Here is a 27120-nt window from a genome sequence, read left to right as displayed (position 1 = left end):
TACAAAATACTCCAATAAGAACACCAAAACTCGAGGCACGGGTTAGGATAAGGGGTTAGCGGTTCAACCGTCCGAGGATTTGTTCTTGTGGGTTTAGACATATTTTCTAATAACAAAATTTTACCAAGATGTCAACCTAATATTTTTGGATTTTCTTATTTTTCATATGCAGGAAAGAAAATATGCATGCACGGTTATATTTTTTATTTTTTATGCCACCACGGTGAATATTCTTTTGGGCTTTTACACACCATGAAAATTATCACATGGGCTTAAGGATGCAATGATGCAATAATAAATTTTTTATTTTCTTTTCTTATGCAATGATGATATGCAGTAATAAAACTTTTTATTTTTCTTTTATTAGTGTAATGCTAATGCAGAAGAGTAAATATGCTAAAGTGAAAAATAATTCATACAATGCTAAAAAGTAAATATGGATAACTACCAATTTTATCTCCCGGCAAGGGTTCAGATTTTTAAGTCCTCTCGAACAGGACTTGACTCCAATCTCATTCATTCCTCAGGTGCATCATCCGGTCTTAGTAATGGAGACCCTGATGGTTGCACCTCTTGTGACTCTGATGATGTCACCTTCTCTTTCCATACCTGCTTGGACTATGGGCTTGACTTTGGTGGGGTAGGTTCCTCTTTCATAGGCTCTTCAGGTTGTTCATCATCCTCCCATTCATTCCACAGGGGTTGATTCTTTTGATGTTGGGATGGTCATCGTCTCCTCCTAGAGTGATTCTTCTTCGGCTACTCATAAGTAGTATAACTATTGAAATAACATTGTACCTTTTCTCCAGGGAATTAGAAGTGGACTTGGCCAGATCCGACCAAGATGATCGCGTTGGTGGTGTTGATTAATGGTATTCCTCGAATGATGGGTGTATCATCTTCTTCTTCTCCCATGTCTAGAACCATGAAGTCGGTAGGGGCCAAAGTGCTCATGTATTCCGTTGCTATGCCCTCTAGGAATCGAATTGATTGGTCCACCATCTACAACTGCATATACGTAGGGTACAAAGGTTCATTACCAAATAAGTATTCATATGTTACCTTGGACATTATGTTGACACCTAATCCAATGTCACAGAAGGTCTTGTGGAAAATTCTTTGTCCAGTGGTACACTCGATTCATGGGTACGCCAGGATCATCCTTCTTGGGAAGGAACGGTGTGAAGCGAGGAGGTGGTCGTACTCAATTAGAGTGTGTGGATCATGTTGACTAATTCTTCTAGTGACTGTCTGGTGTTGTTCTTCCTCCTCCTGTTGTTCTTCTTCTTGGTCACTTTTATCTATTTAGGCAGGTATGCCTTTTTGGGATGACTAGGAGGATTGCAAGATGTGGTTCTTGAAGAAAACTTCTCCTTTCTATCCTTGATTGTGAAGCAGATCTTGGCACTGTCCGCATAGATGATGGCCTTTGCGGTGCTTAAGAAAGATTGGCCCAAGATGATGGGTGCCCTTTCATCTCCACCTATTTCCAAAACCACAAGTCTACAGGAACATAGGATTATCCCACTCGGATAATGGCATCTTCAAGTACTCCCTTGGAGTAGCAGAGTGACTAATCTGCAAGCTACAAACACATATTTGTATACAACAAAGGATCTCTTAAGATTTTTCTCATAGATTACCTTTGGAATGATGTTGACACTTGCTCCGAAGTCACAACTAGCTTCTTGGAAAATGTGGCGTCCAATGGAGATAGGAATGACAGGTCTCCTATTGTCACCTTTCTTGTCAGGTAGTGAATAATCTATCCACCTTTCCTTTGATGGTTGTGTGTAGTAGAATGTTGCATTGTGAATATCGATAAGATTTGTAGTTTTTAGATCATCCGGCTGCCCCAGAATCTTACCTTTGTCGGACTGAGGAACAATAGCTGCCAGCTAAGCTATTTGTGATTATATCATTTTATTAAATCTATGCTGGTTCTTAATGTCAGAAGCAAAGCTATCCATTCTATTGCAAATATTTTTCTATTATTTTATCATTGGTAGCTACCTTCTTAGATAATCCTTCAAAAGTATATATTGGCCAACAATTAATTCTCTTAAGGGTGTTATCACACCCCGGTTTCATAGAACAAAACCTGAATGCACATCACATGTATGCCTAGGATCTGTTTATTCATTACATGCGACAACAAAAGTGATACATTGCAGTGTTTAATACAAAAGCGATTACATATTACAAAAATGACCAGAGGGTCTAAACACAAAATTACATCAAGTTCCTAGTAGAGCAGGGTCTCCATCCCTTTAGGCAGCTAACCAGGGGTACACCAGCCTAGCATCGACACCGTCTTCAGGAAACGCCATCTTTCTAGAAACTCCATCTTCTAGTACGAACCGCTGGGTGGGGTAGCAAAGGGGAACAAGAGAAGGGTGAGCACATCGAAATGTACTCCGCAAGTGTAGGAAAGTATGCCATGCGGGCCAACACAAGGAAAGGCTAATAGGGTTTAACACAAGCCCTTAAGCAACACACCTATTACCTTAAACCTTAAGCACCTATTTAACTAGGTGAGATCTTCCTTCACCTCAGAGACACCACTGTAACCAACACTCGAATCCCATCCAAGCACCACACCTAGATCCCATCCAAGCAAACCAACACTTGGATTCCATCCAAGCCTCCCAACATGAACTAGAGCCATCTAATCAAGAAGAAGTCCAGGCCGCTCTTGACCGTGAGCATGGCTGATATATCAGTTTCACACTCTGCAGAGGTTGCACACTTTCACCACGAGTCTATGTTCCCCATCACTGCTTCACACTACCTAGGTGCTTCAGCGGGAGTCACACTACAAGGCCTTTACAAAGTCCCTCCAAGTCTATTTTACACCTTCACTAAGGTTTCTAACCGCTAACAGTGGGTACCAACACCACTGTAGAAGCCCCCTCTTGTGCCACACAAACCAACCCGATGTAGCATAACTTGGAGGAAACTAATTACTTGGCCAGGGCCAGAGCCATATAGCCCTCGAGGTTACGCTAGTTAAGCCGGGTTACTTGTCCATGAACCGATCCTTAGAATCCAAGTAGGAACGAGCATAATCCATTCCACCAATTCCAACAATCGACTAGAAAACATTTACCCAAAATCTGGCACAAACCTCCACCAAAAACCAACCATCCTGGCGGATTCCTATTCACCATGTTTGCTATAAACATTACCAACCCAAGTTGCATAAATCATTAATCAATATTAAATGATAACCTTTCCAACCCAAGACTGCAAGCTAAGCAAGACAGCTACCCAACCAACCCAGGTTAAGAGGATGATAACATCAAGTTCTAGTAAACCCTAACATAGGATTCAAATTATGACTCAGCATGCAACTAATGGTCTAACTACACTAACTCAAAGTAAAACAAATTGTAGGAGCAGATGGTCAAGGACACTTTCCTAGGCTAGAAATGCATAACAACTCAACTCTTGGTCTTCGGGGTCCACCGATGACTTCTCTTCATCGCTGGCAAATCTTCGGGCGCATAGACATATAAGCAAACATATACGAATAAATAAAAGTAGTACACCAAACATGATAAACAACTTATGAAAAGGTTACTTACCAGTAGGTCTTGTTTCTATGATCGCGTGAGCGCAAAAAACCGCTGAAAAAGAGATCAGACGGAAAAGATACGGACTTCGAAGATTTATCGGAAGAAGGGGCATTTAGGTATTTCACATGAAACCGCTGAAATAGATGAAATAAATAGTACTATGATTAAACAATGATAGAAATATATATTGAAAAGATGAAACAAAAAGAATTGAATTCGGATTTGATATGAAGGAATAATAGATGAAAAGGACAGAAATTGAATGAACCAGGGACCTATCTGTGATTTTAGAAAATATTTAATCATGAATATGCCCTTCTCTACCTCTGATCTAATAAGCTATGGCAGGGACTGTTGTTCACGTACAGGTAGGGAAGGGGCAGGGGAATAGGCGGCCTCAGCTAGGGGAAGGAGCAGGGGCTGGCAGGGGAAAGCAAGGTTGGCTAGGGCGCAGGGCGGTCAGCTAGGGAGGATGAGCGGCCGACCAGTGGCTGGCCTACAGCTGCAGCAGCGGGCGTGCAGCGACCAGGGCGCCTGGCTGCGCAGGAAAGGGAAGGGGGCAAAGGGTGGCCTTGGCCAGGGCTAGGGCCATGGGAGGGCTAGGCCAGCTATGGGAGTGGCATGGCCGGTCAGCTGGGTAGCGCGTTTGCTAGCAGTAACAGCAGAGAAGCAAGGAAGACACCGCAATGGAGAACACTCGTCGAAAAAAGTAGATGAGATGGGAAATGGGTCAAACGGTGATGGATTCATGCAATAGAATATACCACGGTGTAGAGAACGAAGAGATCTACCTCTAGGTAGTCTCGGAATTCGTAGGGGATGCCGGAGTTGGCCAAAAATGCTCACCGAACGTTCGCCGAAAAAGTTTGTCATCGCAACTTCGACGATAGATGTAGGGCAAACGGATTGGCGGCTCGCAAAACCGATCGTACTTTTAGAATGAGGGCATTGAGCAGAACACCAGCATGTATTTATAGGCAGGGTTTGGGTCAGTGAAAAAATTAGGGTTTTGGGATTATTTTAATTTCGCGAATTAAAATAATTCTAGAAAATCCAGAATTACTTTTTAAGCCACGAAAAATAGCCCAGAGCTCAGAAAAATCCCTAGAAAAATCCTAGAGATAGATTGAAGGATGAGGAACTCAACTAAAGTTGTTTGAGCTCATGAAAAGATTGTTGCAAAGATCAAGGAAAAATATTAAGCCCAAGGAAAAAGGAATTTAATTCCAGAAAAGGTCAAAAAAATTCCCGGAGAGAAAGAAACGTCGCTCTATCATATTTCAAAACCATTTGCACTCATAAACACCAAATGCAACCGGCATGTATGCAACACCCTTCACATTATATTACAAAAGTTATTTAAAAATCAACAATTTTCACATTATAAATTGCAAAAACCCTAATTAAATCTTGGAAACTTTAGAAAATGATAAAACCATTAATTTTATTCAGTGAAAACTATTCATAACCCAAAATGGAATTTTTGGGGTGTGATAAGTGTGTTGGTGTTTATTAACGTGTCACTTGTTTTAAGTACTTAGCCACCTTTTATAAACCTGTACCTCCTAGCTTTACTAGGTTGTCATCCCTAGTGATGATGCTAGAGATGTGTTGTTACTACATAGTATTACTAGAATAACACTAAGCAGTTCTTATTAATACAAGTGACTAGAGAGAATATATATAAATCTATGAATACAAAGTATCCGCAAGCGCACAGATAATATACCATTGTAGCATTTTACCCAAGAGTATTCTAGGTATCATTATTTATATTTTTACTACTGGGAAGGTCTAGCATGGACATGTATTGATAACTTATACTATTGAAGGAGAAATAAACCATAGCCAATATTTTACTCACAACAGGGGTAAATCATAAGATAAGAGATGTATAAATGATAAGTAATGAGAATAATAAATGACTCAGAGCACTCCTTTCTATAGCATTAGCATGGTCAAGTCGAATATTAGAGGAATAATTCCTAAGTCATTCGTAATTACAAGTCAAAGCATATATTTGATTAGTGCAATTACACCTAGTAATCATGGCTAAGATCATCATCATATCTACACCTAAGGGATATTACTAAGGAAGATTGAGGGCAGAGCTCGTTCTACCTTCGTAATCAGACCCTTCTTGCACCTATTTTCGGGGAGTGGACTACAAAGGACTCAATGATAGTGTCACATCCGTGATCTATCATATGACCCAGAATATAGGGTGTATCCGCAAGTAAACAACGTATAAGCACCACACTTACACAATGTCGACCACCCACCCCATGTACATCAGAGTGAGCGCTATACGAACTTATGCATAAACACAATGATAAAGTAGCTATACTAAGTATATAATCAAAGTAGACATTGAACATCATAATGAAGAACATGAATAAGATGAATACTAATATTATCATAACAATTGTAACTAGCATATAAAAATAGTGGAGAAACAAAAGAGAGAGGTGTACAAAGTTTATACCAAACCACACTCTTGACAAGACCAGGAATCCAAGCGAAGTCTTGCTTGCCTCCCTCTAATCTATCCTAACTAGCTGTGCTATGGAGGAGGAGGAGCTCTGAGGAGATTAGGGTTTCGATCTTCTCAAATGACTTGATGACTTCTGATGTCTGTCTAGGGGAGAGGTAGGGGCTGGATTATATAGCCTTAAGGGTCCAACATGAGCCCTTAGATCAAATTGACTTAAGGAACGGCGTAGATGCAACCTAGGAGGTGGTGGAGAACCGACATTGCAACGAGGAGGCTGACAGGTGAGCCTAGGGGCTGAGCGGATTACAGGTGGGGCCATGTGGAGTCCTCTTGAGCCTTCTAGAGTCTTTTGGTCCATTTCGTGGTGGATAAGCGTAATTAAATCTGACATGTAGGTCCACCTTGATGGTTTTCTGGATAAATCCTACAGAAATCATAGATTCACCAAAACTCATGGAATTTATTAGTTTAAACCCCTAAACCTTCATTGGTGATTATATTTATGCCCTTGCACATGTTTAATTTATGGTTTAAATTGGTTGTTAACTACCATCAACAACTTCCCCAAGCTTACCTTTTGCTAGTCCCTTAGCAAAACTAAACTTAGTAACTAAATCTGGAGTTTACGGATTTTGAAAACATTGAAGCAACTCCTCAAAAGTACATATGCATTCAAACAAGAATTCTCATTCGGATTAGAATAAATCGATCTAGCTTTCAAACTTACCCATATTACCTTCAACCATGGGGCTTCTCAGCTTTCACTTGGGCCTTGAGCAATTGAAAGACAAAATGATCAAGTCAAGCACTATATCTCAAGTTCTTCGCTCAACCATTACTCTGGAGTCTTTATAGATTTTCAAAATAAAACTCAAAGCTTCCTATTGTATGACACTCTCCAGTCTCTCAATATATGTGGTATTTATGGATCCTCACCAAGACAATAGTGATGTTATGCCTTTCTTTTCCTACATATAAGGCTTATGTGGAGCTCATAGGAGTGGAGAAAACATAAAAGAGCATACTTGCAATACATATATTGTAAAGTCAAACAATGGATCCAAAGAGAGTTGAGTCATACAATCAAATCAAGATGTGCATGTGTATGGATGTATATGGTGGATATATATGGTGGCTAACCTAATTCTACTATGCTCCTTGAAAACATATCTCTCTTTTAAAACTTGGAAACAACTTTGCAAGAAAACAGGGCTATCTTATTCATCTCTTCTTTAGGCGAGCATCTGAGTACCCATTATTTTAGATAACTCGGACACTTGTCCATTTTTTCAATACTCTCTCTCTCTCTTTTGTATGAATAACTTTTGCATAACCCATGCTTCTTTTCTGCAACGAAAACTTTTGAGAGATAGCAAGAAGAACGTGGAGTATTTATTTGGTGGATATCTATGAAGAATTTTTTTGGTGTTTACTCCCAGTGTATGAGTAAAACATTTTTAGGTGGATCTAAATGGAATGGCATGTTGTTGCGCCTACCCCCAGTGTAGGAGTAGTGCATATTTAGGTGGTGTGTACGTGATCTTGATTTTAAGAGCATGACAAACCTCTCATAAGGCATCAACAAAGCTTGACTAAACTCAATGCAAAACAAGCAGCATATATGAGTAAAAGTTTTTCTAATCTAAATATCATATATGGCTCTGGTAGGAATTCAAGCTTTGTTATACAAGGAATTCATCATGTAGGATTTTTATGTTTTTCTAAAGATAAATCTCTAGAACTTTAGTATCACTAGGAACAAAATAAATAGCAGCTCAGACCTTCTCATATCATATCCGTCAATTACCTAGACTTAGCTCAAGCATATGCTACCCATGAGTTTCAAGTTTATAGCAAATTCTTATATCAAAACAGTTGTATCCAAAACTCGGCAAAATTCAAGGCTAAAAACTAGGTACTTGAAAGGAATCATGATAGAGCAACTAGTCATCATTTCCATTGCAAGAGATTATCCTTAGAGTCCTTTTATTTAACTCTTAAAAACAGAAAACTAGACACACACTTTTTATTTTGTTTTCATTTTTAAGATCACACCTTACTATTATATATATATGACAAAGATAAACTTTTATTTTGTTTTTGTTTGTTATGCATCTTTTTATGACTTTAGCAAATATATAGAAAACTCAAAGATACTAAAACCGAAAAGGGAAAGAAATACTTAGCTAGATACATGGGGGATGCTCCTCCCCCAAGCTGGATGTTGTCGTGGTCTTTCTTAAAATCTCTCTCATCCTTCCAAAAGTTGTTTTCCTCATGTAGCGGGTGTAGCAGCAGCTCGGGAAAATATACTTTGGATGGATGGCTTTACTCTTGATCATCCTACAAAATACTCTAACAAGAACACCAAAAACTTGTGGCATGGATTAAGATAAGGGGTTAGCGGTCAGCCATTCAGAGATTTGTTGTCCTTGGAGGTTTAGATAGATTTCCTAATTGACAAAGTTCTAGCAGGATGTCTATTAATATATTTTTAGATTTTCTTATTTATATAATGCAGAAAGAAGTATGTACGCATGTTTATTTTTATGCCACCACAGTGAATATTCTTGTGGGTGTTTACACACCACAGATTTATTCACATGGGGCTTTAGGCTTTATGATGCAATGATATAATGCAGTAATGGAACTTTTTATTTTTCTTTTCTAAATGCAATGCTAATGCAGAAAAGTAAATATGTTAAAGTGAAAAATAATTCATGCAATGCTAAAAGTAAATATGGATAACTACCGATGTTACCTCACGGCCAGGGTTTGGATTTTTAAGTCCTCCGAATAGGACTTTACTCCTATCTTGTTCATTCCTTAGGTGCATCAGTTGGTCCCAAGGATGGAGACCTTGATGATTGCACCTCATGTGACTCTGGCGATGATGTTACCTTCTCTCTCCATATCTGCTTGGTCTATGAACTTGACTTTGGTGGAGCGGGATCATGTTTTATAACTCCTTCAGGTTCCTTATCTTCCTCCCATTCATTCTTTGGAGATTGATTCTTCTGGTTTTGGGCTGATCGATGTCTTCTCCTGGAGTGGATCTTCTTTGGCTATTCATGAGTAGTATAACTATTAAAATAACAGCGTACCTTTCTCTAGGGAATTGGAAGTGGACCTGTCCAGATTCGATGTAGATGATCGCGTTGGTGGTGTTGAGGAACGGTCTTCCAAGAATGACGGGTGTATCATCTTCTTCTTCACCCATGTCTAGAACTATGAAGTTGGCAGGGGCATAGTGATCATGTATTCTTACCATAACGTCCCTCGCTATTCCCTCAGGGAATCAGATTGATTGGTCTACCATCTGTAACTGCATATATGTAGGGAACAAAAGTTCATTACCGAATAAATATTCATATGTTACCTTGGACATTATATTGATGCCTGATCCAATGTCGTAGAAGGTCTTGTAGAATATTCTTTGCCCAATGGTACACTCGATTGTTGGTATGCCTGGATCATCCTTCTTAGCAAGGAATGGTGAAACGAGGAGGTGGTCGTACTCAGATCGGAGTGTGTTGATCATGTTGACCAATTCTTCTTGTGGCTGACTAGTTTTGTTCTTCCTTTTTTGGTTCTTCTTCTTTTTGGTCACTATTGTCACTTTGGGCAAATATGGCATTTGTGGATGTCCGGAATATTGCAAGATACGATTCTTGAAAGAAAACTTCTCCTTTCTATCCTTGATTGTAAAGCAGATCTTGGCACTGTCTACGTAGATGATGGCTTTAGTGGTGCTTAGGAAAGGTCAGCCCAAAATAATGGATGCCCTTACATCTCCACCTATTTCCAAAACCACAAAAGTCTACGGGAACATATGATTGTCACACTCGAATAATGGCATCTTCAAGAATTCCCATGGGGTAACAGAGTGACTGATCTATAAGTTGCAAATGCATATTTGTGCACAACAAAGCATCTCCATTAATTCAATCATAGATTACCTTAGGCATGATGTTGACACTTGCTCTAAGTCACAGATAGCTTCTTAAAAAATGTGAGGTCCAATGGCGATGGGGATGACAGGTCTTCCTGGATCTCTTTTCTTCTCAGGCAAGGTATAACCTATCCACCTTCTCATCGATGGCTCCATGTAGTAGTGAGCTGCATTATGAATATCGACAAGATTTGTAGTTTCTAGATCTTCCGGTTGCCCCAGAATCTTACCTTTATCAGGCGGAGGAACAACAGCCGCCAGCTGAGCTATTTGTGATTCTATCATTTTATTAAAGCTATGCTAGTTCTTAATGGCAGAAGTAAAGCTATCCATTCTATTATTTATGTTCTCTAGAATTTTATCATTGAAAACTACCTTTCTAGACAATCCCTCCATAATTTTGGATTGACCAACACTTAATTCTCTCAAGGGTGGTTGATTGAAATTATTAAAATTATTACCTTGATAGTTACTTTGATAATTACCTTGGTAGTTCGGCCTTTGTTGTTGGTTCCATCCTTGATTCTGTTGAGGACGAGAGTAATTATTGTTGTTAACAAAATTCACATCCTCATGGGTCTCAGGACAGTTATTCTCTGAATGCCTAGTGCTTGCACACACTTCACATGTCATGCGAGAATCATGAATGTGCATGACTTCTTGCTTCTTATTGGCTTGATCTTCAAGCTTCTTCATCAGCAGGTCCATCTTGGTAGACATCATGTCTATTTCCTTGAGTTGATGTATACCTCCACCTCTTTTGTGGGTTTGAGCACGTTCTTCATTCCAGCCTTGGTTGGAGGCCATCTTCTCCACAAGAGTGGTCATAGTTGGAAGTGTAAGTGACAAGAATGCACCTCTAACAGCAGCATCTATAGTCTTATGGGTACTGTTGGTCAACCCATGATAGAAAGTCTGCATGAGTAGCCAATTCTCCATCCCATGATGAGGACATTCCGCAATATAATCTTGAAAGCATTCCCATGCCTTAGGGACAGATTCATCATGTTGTTGCTGAAAGCTTGAGATTCTCCCATGCAGACCTTTGGTCTTGCCTGTGGGAAAACAACTTTGCTAGAAAGGCAATGGAGCAGTTATCCCATGTAGTGTTTCTATATTTATTGGTGTAGAACCATTGCTTTGCCTTTCCCAAGAGTGAGAATGGGAAAAGGTGAAGTAGTATGGCATCCTAGGTTACTCCTTTGATGGTGAAGGTGCTGCAGATCTCCAGGAAGTGTTGGAGATGTGCACTCGCATCTTCATGTGCTTTTCCACAAAACTGGTTTGCTTGCACCATATTGATGAGAGCTGGCTTAAGCTCGAATTCATTATCTCCGACATTGATTGTCGGTCCAGTACGGATGTTGGCCGTAGTTGGAGCAGAGAATTCACAGAGAGTCCTGTTAGCCATGGCTTCAAATTCTGGTGTTAAGCTTCACGTTATAGGGTTATCTTCCGACTTTAACGCGGAGACTTTCTTGAGCTTAGCTCTAGTCTTCCTGATTAATGCTTCTGGATCTTCAACGTAGTTTGTCCGAAGGTCAAAATCAGTCATACATTACCCTGCATAAGATACACAAGTAGACAAAACACGGGTAAGACTGTTTGAGCAAAGGTCAATGGTTATCTCGATCCCATCAATAAGTATAAGTTTATCAATACTTCCTTTGCTAGTTACCTTCCTCAGCAACAGCGCCAAAAATGCTTGTTGGTGTTTATTAACATGTCACTTTGTTTTAAGTACTTAGCCACCTTTGATTAACCTGTACATCCTAGCTTTACTAGGTTGTCATCCCTAGTGATGATGCTAGAGATATGTGTTGGTACTACATAGCATTACTAGAATAACACTAAGCAGTTCTTATTAATGCAAGTGACTAGAGAGAATATATATAAATCTATGAATACAAAGTATCCACAAGCGCACGGAAAATATACCATTATAGCATTTTAACCGAAAGTATTCTAGGTATTGTTATTTATATTTTTACCATTGGGAAGGTCAAGCATAGATATATATTGATAACTTATACTATTGAAGGGCTGGATTATATAGCCTTGAGGGTCCAATGTGAGCCCTTGGATCAAACCGACTTAAGGAACAGCGTAGATGCAACCTAGGAGGTGGTGGAGAACTGACATTGCAACAAGTAGGCTGACAGGTAGGCCTAGGCCTGGGCGGCTTACAGGTGGGGATAGCGTCTCACCCTCTACTTCGGTGTGGAGTCCTCTCGAGCCTTGTAGAGTCTTCTGGTGTCCGTTTTGAGGTGGATAGGCGCAATTAATTCTGACATGTAGGTCCACCTTGATGGTTTTCTGGATAAACCCTGCAGAAATCACAGATTCACCAAAACTCATGGAATTTATTAGTTTAAACCCCTAAAACCTTTATTGGTGATTATATTTATGCCCTTACACATGTTTAATTTATGGTTTAAATTGGTTGTTAACTACTATCAATAGGATGGTTGATTGAAATTGTTATAATTATTACCTTGAGGGTTACCTTAGTAATTATCTTGGTAGTTCGGCCTTTGTTGATGGTTCCATCCTTGGTTCTGTTGAGGATGAAAGTAGTTGTTGTTGATAAAGTTCACATCCTCATGAATTTTAGGGCAGTTGTTCCCTAAATGCCTAGTTTTTCCACACTCTTCACATGTCATGCGGGAATCATGAATGTTCATGACTTCTTGTTTCTCATTAGCTCAGTCTTTGAGCTCCTTCATCAGCAGGTCCATCTTAGCAAACAACATGTCTACTTCCTTGAGTTGATGCATACCTCCACCTCTCTTGCGGGTCTGAACACGTTCTTTATTCCAACCTTGTTTGGAGGCCATCTTCTCCACGAGAGTTGTCGTGGCTGGGAGTGTGAGTGATAGGAATGCACCTCCAGCAGCAGCATCCATAGTCTCATAGGTACTGTTAGTCAACCCATGATAGAATGTTTGCATGAGTAGACAATTCTCCTTCCCATGATGAGGACATTTTGATATGTAATCTTGAAAATGTTCCCATGCCTCAGGGATAGATTCATCATATTGCTATTGAAAACTTGAAATTCTCCCATGCAGAGCATTGATCTTGCCTATGGGAAAAAAACTTGGCTAGGAAGGCAGTGGAGCAGTTATCCCAGGTAGTATTTCTATATTTATTAGCGTAGAACCACTGCTTCGCCTTCCCCAAGAGTGAGAATGGGAAGAGACAAAGTAGTATGGCATCATTGGTTACTCCTTTGATGGTGAAAGTGTTGCAGATCTCTAGGAAGTGTTGGAGATGTGCACTCGCATCTTCATGTGTCTTCCCACAAAACTAGCTAGCTTGTACCATGTTGATGAGAGCTGGCTTGACCTCGAATCCATTGTCTCCAACATGATATTAGGTCTAGTACGAATGTTGGTGGTGGTTGGAGTAGAGAATTCTCGAAGAGTCTTATTAGCCATGGCTTCAAATTCTGGTGTTAAGCTCCGCCTTATCCGGTTGTCTTCCGATTCTAAAGCTGAAACTTTCTTGAGTTTAGCCTTAGTTCTCTTGAGTAGTACTTCTAGACCGTCAACGTAGTTTGTTGGAAGGTCAAAACTGGTCATACATTACCCTGCATAAGATACACAAGTAGACAAAACAAGGGTAAGCATGTTTGAGCAGAGGTCAATGGTTAATTCAATCACATCAAATAATATAAGTTTATCAATACTTCTTTTGCTAGCTACCTTCCCCGGCAACGGCGCCAAAAATGCTTGTTGGTATTTATTAACTTGTCACTTGTTTTAGTAGCCACCTATTAATTACCTATATCTCCAAACATTACTTTACTAGGTTGTCATCCCTAGTGATGGTGCCAGAGATGCTTGTTGGTACTGCCTAGTATCACTACTAGAATGATACTAAGTAGTTCTTTATCATTTTATGTGACTAGAAGGAATATAAAGATATATGAATGAAAAGTAATCTGCAAGCGCACATATAGTATACCATTGTAGCACTTCACCCAAGAGTATTCCAGGTATCGTTATTTATATTTCACCATAGGGAATGTCTAGCATGAATATGTATTGATAGCTTATACTATTGATGTAGAAGTAAATCATAACCATCATTCTACTCATAACAGGTGTAAGTCAAAAGATAAGATATATATATATATATGATAAGTATTGAACTATTGATCATTAATAATGGTAAATCACTCCTTTCTATGGCATTAGCATGGTCAGGTAGAATATTAGAGGAATAATTCCTAAGTCATTCTTAATTACAAGTCAAAGCTTACATTGATTAGTGCAATTACACCTAGTAATCATGGCTAAGATCATCTTTATATCTACACATAAGGGATATTACTAAGGAAGATTAAGAACAGAGCTTGTCTTCCTTCGTAGCCACATCCTACGTGCTATCTATATCGAGGAGTGGACTATAAAGGACTCAATGAGAGTGTCACATCCGCGATCTACCACATGGCCTGGAATATAGGTTGTATCTACAGGTAACCAATGTATAAGCACTACGCTTACACATTGTCGACCACTCACCCCGTGTACTTTGGAGCGAGCGCTATACGAACTTATGCATAAACATAATGATAAACTAGATATAATAAGTATATAATCAAAGTAGACAATGAACATTATAACGAAGAACATGAATAAGATGAATACTAATATTGTCATAACAATTGTAGCAAGCATATAAAAATAATGGAGATACAAAAGAGAAGGGATACAAAGATTATACCAAACCACGCTCTTGAAAAGATCGGAAATCCAAGCGAAGCCTGCTTGCCTCTCTATAGACCTAGCCTAACTTGCTATGCCCTAGAATTGATGGAGCTCAAAGGATGATTAGGGTTTCTGTCTTCTAAAATGACTTGATGCCTCATGGGAGGTGGCAGGGGCTGGTATATATAGGCCAGAGCGTCCAACGTGAGCCCTTGGATCAAACCGACTTACGGAACGGCTAGATATAACCTAGGAGGCGGTGGAGAACCAACATTGCGGTGAGGGGCTAACGGGTGGCCCTAGGGGGTCGGGCAGCCTGCAAGTGCCGGCCTGGAGGCATCTTGCCTCTCACTTCGGTGTGGTGTCCTTTGGTGTCTTCTAGAGCCTTCTAGTGTCTATTTCACGGCGAATAAGCGCGATTAATTCTGACATGTAGGTCCACCTTGACGGTTTTCTAGATATACCTGGCAGAAAATACAGATTCACCAAAACTCGTAGAATTTGTTAGTTTAGATTCCTAGACCTTCGTTGGTGATCACAATTGTGCCCTTATTCATATTTCTTTGATGGTTTATAATGGTTGTTAGCTACCATCAACATATTACAACATTTAATATGTTACCTATGCATTGTGCTTATGAATCTCTGTCCGCAGTAGGCTGAGGAAGACCTATGCATTACTTGTAATAAAATAACAATTAATATGTTACCTATGCATTGTGCATATGAATCTCTATCGATAGTAGGCTGAGGAAGACCTATGCATTACTTGTAATAAAATAATCTCTTGGTTCTGCAATTTAAGTCCTCTTCCTAATGTTTACTCCTTGGTTTTTGCAGGAAGCTATGGAAACTATACTAGCAGAACCTGTTGCTAATGTTGTTTCCAATGTCCTCTCCTAGGCCAGCTGCAACACCTTTTCTTTGAAGAATACTGGTATCAGGACAAGCTGCTCTAGACTTTGGGAACGGCTTACTGCTCATCAAGAAAGTTCAGCTATCCTCGCCGAACAAGTGGATCAACTGAAGAGGAAGGCAGAAAACACTGATAGGGAGTTTGAGGAGTTCAAGAAAAAGCAATAGAAGGAGTACAATAAGCTCCGTGAGCATATCATGCTCTTAAGCGCTGGTAACTCTCAGTCTAGTTGATGCAGTGAACATGTAGTTTGTTTGTTGTTTTGATGTGAAATTTTGGCGGCTTGATATGTGAACCCTGTCAGTGGTTTGCTGCTGAGCTGAACTGCTATTATTTGCTTTAGGTTCAATATAATTATGCATGTAGTCATTTTGTGCAACAGTGTAGATCTAAAATCATTTTTTCTAATGTAATAATGATTGGTGTGCACATGGTAGATCCGACACATGCACGTTGTTAAATAAGAATCTAACACGTGGATGAACCAGTGAATGACACGTATAAGAGCTTGGACAGGGCATGTGGGCCAATACAAACAAAATACATGGTACAAATCCGTCCAACCACGTGGTCGAATCAGAAAAAGACATGTGGGTAGCTTAGGGCATGACACATAGCCCAATAAAAATACTAACACGCGGACGTACAACATCGAGACACGTGGTCGAGTAAAAGAAAGACATGTAGGGTATATTGGTCATGCCATGTGGACCAATAAAAATATGTCACATGGTCCAATGAAGAAGTGACACGTGAACCAACGGCAACACGACACGTGTGCCAATAGAAAATAGACATGTGGAACAATAGGGTCCCGACACGTGGTCCAGTAAGAACCTGAAACGTGCAAGAACCAGAGATGGCCACGTTGTGCAATAAGAAGGTGACACGTACCTGAACCATCTCCAATGCAACCGGCTATAGTAGGTACATGTGGAAAACATCTCCAATGGAAGCACCCGCCAGCGTGGTTGCCCCCCTGCCAGGCATGCCAGAGCAATTCTATGATGTTCTATTTCCGTCGCAGATCAAGCCACATCTATGACGAATTTCTAAAATCGTCATAGAATAATAAGAATGACACGACTTCTATGACGAACCATTTTTCGTCATAAATTCGTCACAAAATTGAAATTATAACGAATTTGGCACCTTCTGTGATGAAAGCTATTTGTCATAGAAGTGGATATTTCTAGTAGTGATATGACTCTTAATCCCTCTCACAAAGTGCTAATATCACTTGGATGAACAACTAATGCTCTTGGATGGCTTGGAGGTCGTCTCTACTGTCTACACCTTCACTTGGTCTCTAGCCTCCACAAATCATAAGAGTTAATGATCATATCATCTAGTCAGGTGATTTTAGTGGCCTTAATTTGTGTCTATATCTATATTTATATATCTTACATTTATAAATCCCACTAGCACGCCTCTCTCTCCGTACATGCTATCCACATCGGAAACCTACTAGCATATGCAATTATAATAGTTATATCTTCAGCTATTGACATTAGCGAACCATAGCATCCATTAACATACACTTAGTTATTCACATCTATATGCCACACTAACCACTAGTATTCATTTACGATAGTTTATACTTTCATAGAAGTAAATAGAAGTAGTCTGATTTCAATTCAAATCATCTGTGATATACATAGCAGCATGTAGGATATATTTCTAGTTTTCTAAAAGTACGATGGCAAAATTGGAAGTACTCATTCCTTTCCAAGTTATATTTCACTTAATCTTTGTGTAAAGTCAAACTTCTTTATCTCGGACTAATTTTATAGAAAAATGAATCAACATATATAGCATCAAATTAGTCTTATAAAATTCTCCATGAGATATGTTCTTAATTTTGATAGTACATTTATTTGAACTTATTGCTGTTGATTTATTTTGTTTATAAATCTGGCCAAATTTAGAAAGGAAATTGACTTAGAATAAAACTAAAATTAACCTTTTTATTTTTTTTAAGAAACTATGAAACACTGAAACATACGTTTGCATTGCAATGGTAGGTACATTTTGTTCCGCGGTGTGCGGTTCTGTTGACATGATAATAAGCTAGCTCTTTTTGTTAAATTTAATTGGGTTTATCCCAACCTTAAATAAAATAAATTATAAGTTTATAATAAATGCTAGTACATATAGGATTAACCTCGTATACAAAATTGACTGATCTAAATAGGTGGATATTGTATGCACTCTCTGTGAGTTCAAGAAAGCTAAAAAGCAAGTCACATGCTGACATGAGTACCGCAACGTGAACGCGCTCAGAAGACCAAGCCATCATATGAGTGATGTAACGGCAACTCTGTCCCAAGAAAAATGAAAATCTGGCCTCCAAAAAGTCAAACTATCTTCATTTGACTAGGTTTATTAAAAAAAAATAGTATCAACATTTATATCTTTAATAGGTGTATTATAAAAATATATTATATTATCAATCAAATAATATTTATTCCATGTCATAAATATTAGTGTTTTTATATTTTATATTTGTTTAAATTTGAAATTATTTGACTCAAGACATGTCGGAGACCAATACTAAGGTACCCGAAGAGGAGGGGCTAATAGTCGTTATACGTTAATCCATCCAGGCAGTCAAGGGTGTGACTGCAGCTCCGACCGGCGCCAAGGCCGCGGGCTCCGCCTCGCCTGACCTCTGAGGGCGGCCCCTCGGGCACGGCTCATAACGGAAGCACACGCCACCGCCAACCATTACATGCTAGAAAGTACAACCCAAGGTCAAACTTCTGGCATCGTGCAGGGAGCGGTCACGTCTCAATACGACCCGTCCCCGTGACATGTCATTCTAGAGAACTCACATCGCCCATAGTGACAGACGTGTGGTCACTATGCTTTCTACTCCCTATACGGCCGCCGATCAGCACGCTGGTTCGCCACGCCGCCCACTGGGGCAGAATAGAACGTCACGACCCGCTGACAACGCCAGGGCATGGCATCATCGGTGGACAGGCGCCCGGCGTGGAGCTGTCTCTGTCACCACCTACTGTGTCAACGGGACCCGCACAGAGGAAAAGAAAGGCCCGGTGACCCTGAAGGACTTTCGGGCCCTCTCGATCTCCCTTCTTCACCCACTGTAACCCCTGTTTTTCCTTGGTCTATAAAAGGAAAACCAGGGAGTCCCACTAAAGGGCATCGAAACAACTCGATCCCCATCGCATCGCAACACATCGAAATCGCTAGCATCGGACCTCGAACACACAGCCGAACAGCGATCGAGCTCTCAGCACCCACTCGTTCTTTCTACCAGAGACTTGGGACCTGTCCCTTTCTCGCCCGTTTGTAACCCCTACTACGAACTTTTCAGTGCTAGTAACACGAGCAGCAGCAATGAACTGGACGTAAGGATATTCTGCCCGAAACAATATAAAAGCTCGTGTCCTCTTAGCACACCATCCGAGGCAGATGCGCAATATTAGAAATTTGTGTTTACTCGAAACACCGACAAGACATTTTTTCTTTTTTATTTAGGGAGAAGGTAGAAACAAAGAAAACCTATGTCGAGCTGCTGAGTTAGTTTTTTTAGCAGAAACTGCTGAGTTAGCTGAGTGCCTGAGTTAGACTATCTCCAACGGACGATGCATTACGTGACCCATACCAAAATGCATCGTTCACAGTGAAAAACCATCCTCCAACGGACTACGCATATGGATTACCTATTTTGCGTCCACGGTGAGAGGGCACCCAAAACTGCGTCGCCTCGCGCACCTCCGCCTCCGCGCGCATGAGAAATAGGGCTGCCACGAGCACGAGCTCCGCTCCTCCATGGCTAGCGGCGCTTCTTTCTCAACTCCATGTCCGGCCACCGGCGTGAGATCCAATCCGGTGGCTTCCTCCGGTGGCGCTTCTTCCCCTCCAACTCTAGTGTGCGCAAGCGCTGCCCTAGACCCAGATCAGGTGGTCGCGCGTGTAGCCCCTTCATGCGGCTTCGCGACACCGCCCCAAGCTCCACCGAGCACGGTTGCGGGTGGGTGCAGGCGTGGCCCGGTCCCGGCGGTAGAGGGCGCGACCCCTTCGCACGGGCGCAGCCCCGGCCCCGGTGGGCGTGGTCGAGGGTGCGGCCTCGGCGGCGCCAGGTCAGCCACTGCTCCATCCCCGGCGACGTGCTTCGCAAGCTTTGTTTTTGCGTTAGCTGTTGGAGTTCGTCGGTTTTGGTTGCCTTTGTCTTTCACTGTACGTGACCCAAACGGTGAAATAGGTCATGTGTTTGGGTCGGCTCTGTTGGAGATAGTGTTAGAAGAAGACCAGGAAGCACAAAGGCGACCGCGACCCAGGCCCAACAGCCTAAGTACGGAAGTGCCCATCCATCGGCATAGAAAGCCATGCAGCCCGAGCCCGTTGGCCTAGCCCAAGGCCCAGTTTTTTGGCCCGGCCCAAGCACAGCCCAGCACGGAGGCAAGCGGGCCCAGGCTGGCCCGGCCCAGAGCAGCAGGCCATGCCTAGGCCTGACCCCAGGCACGTGGGCTAGCATGGCAGGGCCTGCTACAAAGCAGTCGGCCTAGTGACGGCCTGGCCTGCCAGCGCCCCAGCCGCCCCCCCCCCCCCGCACCGCCCCGCCCCCGCATGGCCGCATATAAGCGGCTCCCCCTGGCCCCTGCTCCCAACCCTAACCCTCCAGTCTCCAGTCTCCACTCTCCTCTCCGTAGACTGCAGTCAGCAGTCGCCTCGCCTTCGCCTCCTCATCTACTCCGCTCTCCGCTCCAAACCCTAACCCTAATCCCCAGTTCCCCACTCTCTCACCACGGCATAGGCGCGCAACCGAGCCCCGCTTGCCTAGTCGCCTCAGCCTCGCCGGTGGCCCGGTCCGTAGTCTGCTCCCAACCCTAACCCTAATCCCCACTCGCTCGCTGGCTCGCATCCACGATCTGGTGAATCTGAGCTCTCTCTCATGATCTACTAATCTCGTTCGTCGTCTCTGACTCCGGTGACCTCGATCTGCCTCTCCTCCCTTCTCCCTCTCTCCTCCCTTCTCCCTCTCTCTTCTCTCGCTCTCGGTGAACTATGTAAGTTTGTGACCGTGTTCCCGTCCTTCTCTCCTCCGCCATTCGCCATCATTTCTAATCGGTCTCTCTCCTTTGGGTGGCCCTCGTCATCCCCGGCACCGGGCTCCGATTGCATAGGTACTCTGCTAACCCTAACCCTAACCCAAGATCTGTCTAATGTCTTCTCCACTTCTTGTGTCTCTTCTACGTCTTCCACTTACTCTAGATCTGTACCTCTATGGCTCTATCTCTCAGACTCTATTTTTCTCCTTCATGCAGGTCGGTTGCCGATGCCTCGGCATCCTCTTCCTGTGGCATAGACCGGGCATGGCGGCCGCGTGCACCATTGAGGAACGGTGCTAGAGATAAGCCGTCCGCGGTCAAGGTCGCCATGGCAGATGATGATGATGTTGTCTATCCACTCACAGGCAATGATGACCTGATCATGGTAGGGCTGCTTCCAGAGGACGACGACGACATCCATGACGACGCTACTGCATTGTTGGGTATCGATGTCGGTAGCGGCTCTACTCTGATCGATCTGGACGGTGGCAACGGTGGTGGAGGGGCGGAGCCGACGCCGTCGGCGACGGCGGCAAGGACACCTGTAGGGTCGAGATGGTGGACTAGAGGGGGAGTGAATAGTCCTTTCTAAAATTAATCGCATCGGCTAACCGAAACAAGTGTGAAATTAAAAATATCGGTCTAGCTAAGACTACACCCCTCTATCTATGTTCTCTAGCACCTTCCAAAGATACTAATTAAGCAACAAAGGTGCTGGGCTAGCTAGAGCTTACCTAACCAATTCTAGAAGCAAGGTCACACAAACCTATGCCACTAGTACTTTAAGCAACAAGAGAGCTCCTACACATGCTAGTAAGCAAAAGCACAAAGCCACCTAATGCTTACTAACAATGCTCAATAACAAGGCAACCAATGCCAAATTAGAGAGCGCAATTACTTAGCTACATAAACTAAGCAATATGACTAACAAGGTCACACAAACAAAATTAGCCACGCAAGGGAGCTACTTCTATGCTACACAAGCAAGAAGGTAACTAGTAAGCTACACAAGCTAACCAATTAGAAGAGCAACTATACAAGCACAATGTATGCAAAAGTAATTACAAGCTTGTGTAACGAGGATGCAAACCAACAGGAAGAACAGGGTTGACATGATGATTTTTCTCCCGAGGTTCACGTGTTTGCCAACCCGCTAGTCCCCGTTGTGTCGACCGCTCACTTGGTGGTTTGGTGGCTAATTGGCATCACCCACCAAGCCCACACGTCAGGCACCGCAAGAACCTACCCCGAAAGTGAGGGTAGCTCAATGACATGCTCAACTAGAGTTGCTCTTCGCGGCTCCCGTGGGGCGAGCACAATGCCCCTCACAAAGCTCTTCTCTGGAGCACAGCACAAGCTTCTTATGGGCTTCGACGGAGACCACCACCAAGCCGTCTAGGAGGTGGCAACCTCCAAGAGTAACAAGCACCACCGGCTTGCAACTCGATCACCTAGTGCCACTCAATGCAACCTCACAATGCAATCGCACTAGAATCGCTCTCTCACACAATCGAATGGTCACTATCAAGTCTATGTGAGATGGAGGGCTCCCAAGCACTCACAAGCATGGACACAAAGTCCCCCGAGGTGCTCAGCACCAGCCATGGCTGAGGCCACCTTCTATTTATATCCCCATGGGCTAAACTAGCCGTTACCCCTTCACTAGGCAAAACTCGAGACGACCGGACGCTCCGGTCTGATCGACCGGACGCTGGACCCCATAGTCCGGTCATGTGATGCACGCCACGTGTCCCCTTCTTCAAACGCTGATCGCCCAATCTCAACGATCATCTGTCGACCAGACGCAGCAGCTTGAACTGACTGGACGCAGCAACCCCAAAGTCTGGTCGTTTCTAGTAAGGTACCAGACATGACCGGACGCGTCTGGTCGATCACGATCGAACATAGCGCCAGCGTCCGGTCACTTCTAGTTTCTCTGCTCTGCCTGCGTCACCACACGTCGCCCCGACCGGACGCATACGGCCAGTGTCCGGTCACTTCCAGCGCCAGCGTCCGGTCGATGACCGACACTAGCTCGCTGACTGCCACTACTGACCGGACGCTAGAACCCAGCGTCCGGTCACTGCGTGACTAGAGTCCAGTCCACTCTGTGGGACCTTTCTCACCTCCATTTTATCACTGAGTTGATCCATATCAACTCTAACTTCATCTCCTTTGCAAATGTACCAACATCACCAAGTGTACACCACCATGTGTATGTGTGTTAGCATTTTCACAATCATTTTCCAAAGGATTAGCCACTCAACTTGCCACGCCACTCAATCCCAGCGACGATGCAAAGTTAGATCACTCAAGTGGCACTAGATGACCGAGATGCAAACAAGTTTGCCCCTCTTGATAGTACGGCCATCTATCCTAAATCTGGTCATCAACTTCTCTACACATCTATGACCGGTGAAATGAAATGCCCTAGGTTATACCTTTGCCTTGCGCATTCCATTCCATCTCCTCCAATGTCGATGCAACACATGCACCAACATGATCAATAATGATATGATCCACTTCATATCATCACGTGATCATATTGGTTCATCGATCTTGACTTCACTTGCTTTTCACCATTGCCTTCGTCCATCGGCACCAAGTCTTGCTCAAGCTTCACCGCCACGCGGTCCATCGCTCCAAAGCCTCCGACTTGCCCTTCATGCTTGCAACCGGTCCATCAAGCCAAGTCTTGTCTTGATCTTCTCCACCTTGATCACATGACTCAATGTCATGTCTCATTTGTAATGAGCTCCTTCATCATCACATGTGTGAGCTTTGCAACATCTCCAAGCCATTTTCACCTTCATGGCATATGTTGCTCACACATATGTACATGTGCACTAATCACCTGTGTATCTCACATAAACACAATTAGTCCACCTAGGTTGTCACTCAATTATCAAAACCACACAAGAACCTTTCAAACTCCCCCTTTTTGGTAATTGATGACAACTCTACAAAGATATGGAAATTAAGCTCTTTTGGATTCATGTTGCTTGCCCAAGCAATTTTACCATGTGAAAATGATTTTGGACAAGTACCACAAACCCGAGATGGTAGTATTAGCTCCCCCTACATATGTGCTAGAGTGTTTGTTTTTAAGCTTGCACATATGCATAGATTGAAATTGTAGGAGAGTAATTACTACTAAATGATGCTAAGATGTATAGAATAAACCTTTGAAGCATGTACCAACCGGAGTTGCACCTTTAAGTTCATCCTTAGCACCATAGTTAGCTAGATATCACTTGAAAATAAAAGCACTAGATACCTTGTGAGATCAACATTAAAAACAAGGTACTAGCATTACTTGAAAAGCATACCAAGTGTCTAGCTATCATCCTATGCATGCTAGTTATCAAATCATCATTCAAGTTCTACAACTAGCATACACCACACAAGCATGCATATTGAATTTGAAAGCTTATGCAATGCAAGCAAGCACATGAATATGCACATATCAAATGCAATCAATCAAAGTTCATGAGCTTGCTCCCCCTACTTGTGTGCTTCTCTTGTCCAAGAATTTTGATCCATCTCTTTTCTTTAATGTTGCTCCCTCTTTGTCCATGTCCATGTTCAACCTCTACTTCTTTGAGCTTTTATATCTTATCTCTCCCCCTTGTACAATCTTAATCTCAAAGCTTTCATATCTTTGTACAATCTCTCCCCCTTTGTCATCAATTTCCATAAAAGGTGTGCTTCTCATTAAAGCAAAGGTATGCATTTGGGGTAGATGGTTGAGGCTTGAATCTTGCATTTTTTATGGACATCACTTGATTGTTGGAATGACACCATTTGTAAATACCACTTGTATCTTGTGTAGGGCTTCTTGAGATATCACACATGAGATTTTTTTAATCTTGAGATCAATTTGTGGGACACCTCCCCTTATGTGATAGCATGGGTCATCCATTTGATACACTTGAGCTCTTGTAGGTGAGGGATGCATTCTTCATTTGATGATCACTTAAAGTTGAGGATCACTTGTGGAACCATCGTCTTGCATGATTGATACCATGTGTAGATATGATTTCACTTGAAAGAATCTTCTAGTATGGAACCACTTGTTGGATTTTTTAATAAAAACCATTTCTTGAACCTTTGTTATCTTTATGAGTACAACTTATAGGATATCACATGTGAGTTGATCTAGACATCACTTATGAATTCTTGATGAAATACTTGAGTCTAGATACCACTTGTAACAAACAAATTAGATATCCATTTGCATTGTTGTCTTGTACTTGTACTCTTATCACTATCATGAGCTTCTATGATTGACTTGAACTAAATTGATTTGCCTAAGCTTCTAAGTCCGGTTTGAACCAATGGCAAGCTTCTTCACACCTCTTGCAAGGGTTATCTTGCCAATGTTGTACTTGTCACTTGTTAGCAATCCAAATTGAGTCAAGTACTTGGGTTCACTAGCTCATGAACAAATTCATGTACTAACCACTTAGATCAAGTTATCATTCAAACAATAGTGGTAGGCTATAAATTTAAACATTTTATTTGTTATGCATGATCCTATGAAGCATGTACTATATGCACTAACCGCATACTAGTAAGGGATGAAATGATCATGCACATTACAATGATACCTTTGCTATGTTGGAGTAGAGGATAGTCACATAGATTCCAATTCATTACTCCAATAGCAATGTGAAGTCCAATTATAAGGTTGGTGAAGACCAATAGATACTATTTTGAATTCCATTCTTCACCCATATGAAATGAATACCACTTATGATCAAGTGCACTTTCTTGTTGTGGTTGGCTTGCTTCTTCTTTTTATCTTTACTTGTGTGAGAGCATCAATTTGATAATACTACTTCAAATATCATGACTAGCTCTCTTTTTTGTGTTGCTTGCTTTTTTTTATCAACCCTTTTGATTGCTTCAACTAAGCAGCTCAAATGTTCCTCGGATCACCACTTTCATGTTAGCCTTCCAAGTACCATACTTGGTTCACCTACGCATAGGCGGCAAGCCCCTACACTAGGGAGAAGTGACCTCTCTCCAAGAACCATTCTTGACACTCACTTGAAATAGCTTGATTGATTGATTCAAGTGATGGACTTAACTTAATAAGTAACCTTGATTCCTTCTTTAAGTCCTTTTCTTTCTACTTGTTTAAGTCCTTTTATTTCTACCAAATGATCTCCAATCATATCTAGAACTTAAACTTCATCTTCAACTAGAGTTTGATCTTGATCGTCATCTTGAGTACCAAAAGAGTGCAAAGTACACTCCACAATCAAATGGCCTTGTACTCATATCTTGTCATGCTTTTAGATTATCTCAAAACCAAACTTAGGTACCTCAAACACTTGTAAACATGTTTCCAACTTGAGGACCTTTCAATCAAAGTGACTCTAGATCAATCCAACATTTGTCACTTTTTTGACAAATTATGTACCCTTCAAAAAATATGCATATTTCCCAAAGTATAAACCCAAATACCATGAAATCTGGTGGAGGTATGCATTACTAAGTTATCTAGTAGCTGTAAAAATTTGAGATTCATTTGACTTCTAGATTGCTACCAGATTTTAATTCTTTAACCACTGCTACATGCTGAAAACTGCTGCGCTATAGTTGACAAGATCCACTCCAAAACTAAAGCATTTCTTATCCAATTCTCATGAAAATTTTACAGCATCTTATACCATAAGTCTAGAGCATGTACACCAATTTTTATGCCAATCCAATAAGTTTTGATTACTCAAACATGGCTAAGATCATAGCTCACTCAGATTTTTAATATAGGACAGATTTCAATCACTTGAGCTATACTTCATCAAATATGAATCAAACTTGAAATTAACTCGTTTGAATACTTTCACAAGACATAAATCCATTCAATCCACTTACTAAATGTTATCTTATGAACTTATCCAATACAAATTAATCCAAACTTGACTACTAATCAATTATCCATTCAAACATCTTATAGCAAGCAACATTGCATATTTGTCCAATTCAATCAACTCATATGCACCCAAATGAAATGATCAACAAGAGATATACCTTGGTTAACTCATGATCATCCAACTTGCAAGCTTCAACTCAATCATTTGCAAGCCATCAAATATATCCAATGAATCACTAACAACTTGAATCATAGCACTTGTATGATGTAGCACATTTGGACTTCACTCAATTTGTCATGGCATTGGGATAATGATCATCACTTAGCAATACTTGGCTCAACTGCATGATCAACAAGATGAATATTATTTGAACCAAGCCTCCAATGCCGATGGTACCTACAAATAATCATCCACTTTTTGATGATACCCAAACAACTTTGGGTCCTCTCAAGTTAGGTGCAACATACTTAGGCATAGCCTTAGTATGAATAGCGGGATGTTTTAC

At 41.7% G+C, this 27120-nt stretch overlaps 2 non-coding genes across 2 annotated transcripts; both read left to right on the top strand.

Annotated features, from left to right (window-relative positions):
• The first annotated feature begins 10961 nt into the window (after positions 1-10961).
• On the top strand, positions 10962-11067 carry LOC136509708 (small nucleolar RNA R71). The gene has a single exon (XR_010772456.1). It is a non-coding gene; the product is annotated as a small nucleolar RNA R71 (small nucleolar RNA).
• A 1924-nt stretch (positions 11068-12991) lies between these two features.
• Positions 12992-13097, top strand: LOC136509789 (small nucleolar RNA R71). The gene has a single exon (XR_010772529.1). It is a non-coding gene; the product is annotated as a small nucleolar RNA R71 (small nucleolar RNA).
• The last annotated feature ends 14023 nt before the right edge of the window (positions 13098-27120 follow it).

Source organism: Miscanthus floridulus, chromosome 15, assembly GCF_019320115.1.
Source record: "Miscanthus floridulus cultivar M001 chromosome 15, ASM1932011v1, whole genome shotgun sequence".
Classification (NCBI taxonomy): domain Eukaryota; kingdom Viridiplantae; phylum Streptophyta; class Magnoliopsida; order Poales; family Poaceae; genus Miscanthus; species Miscanthus floridulus.
The sequence above is the reverse complement of the archived record's forward strand: the minus strand, read 5'-3'. Positions and strand labels throughout refer to the sequence as shown.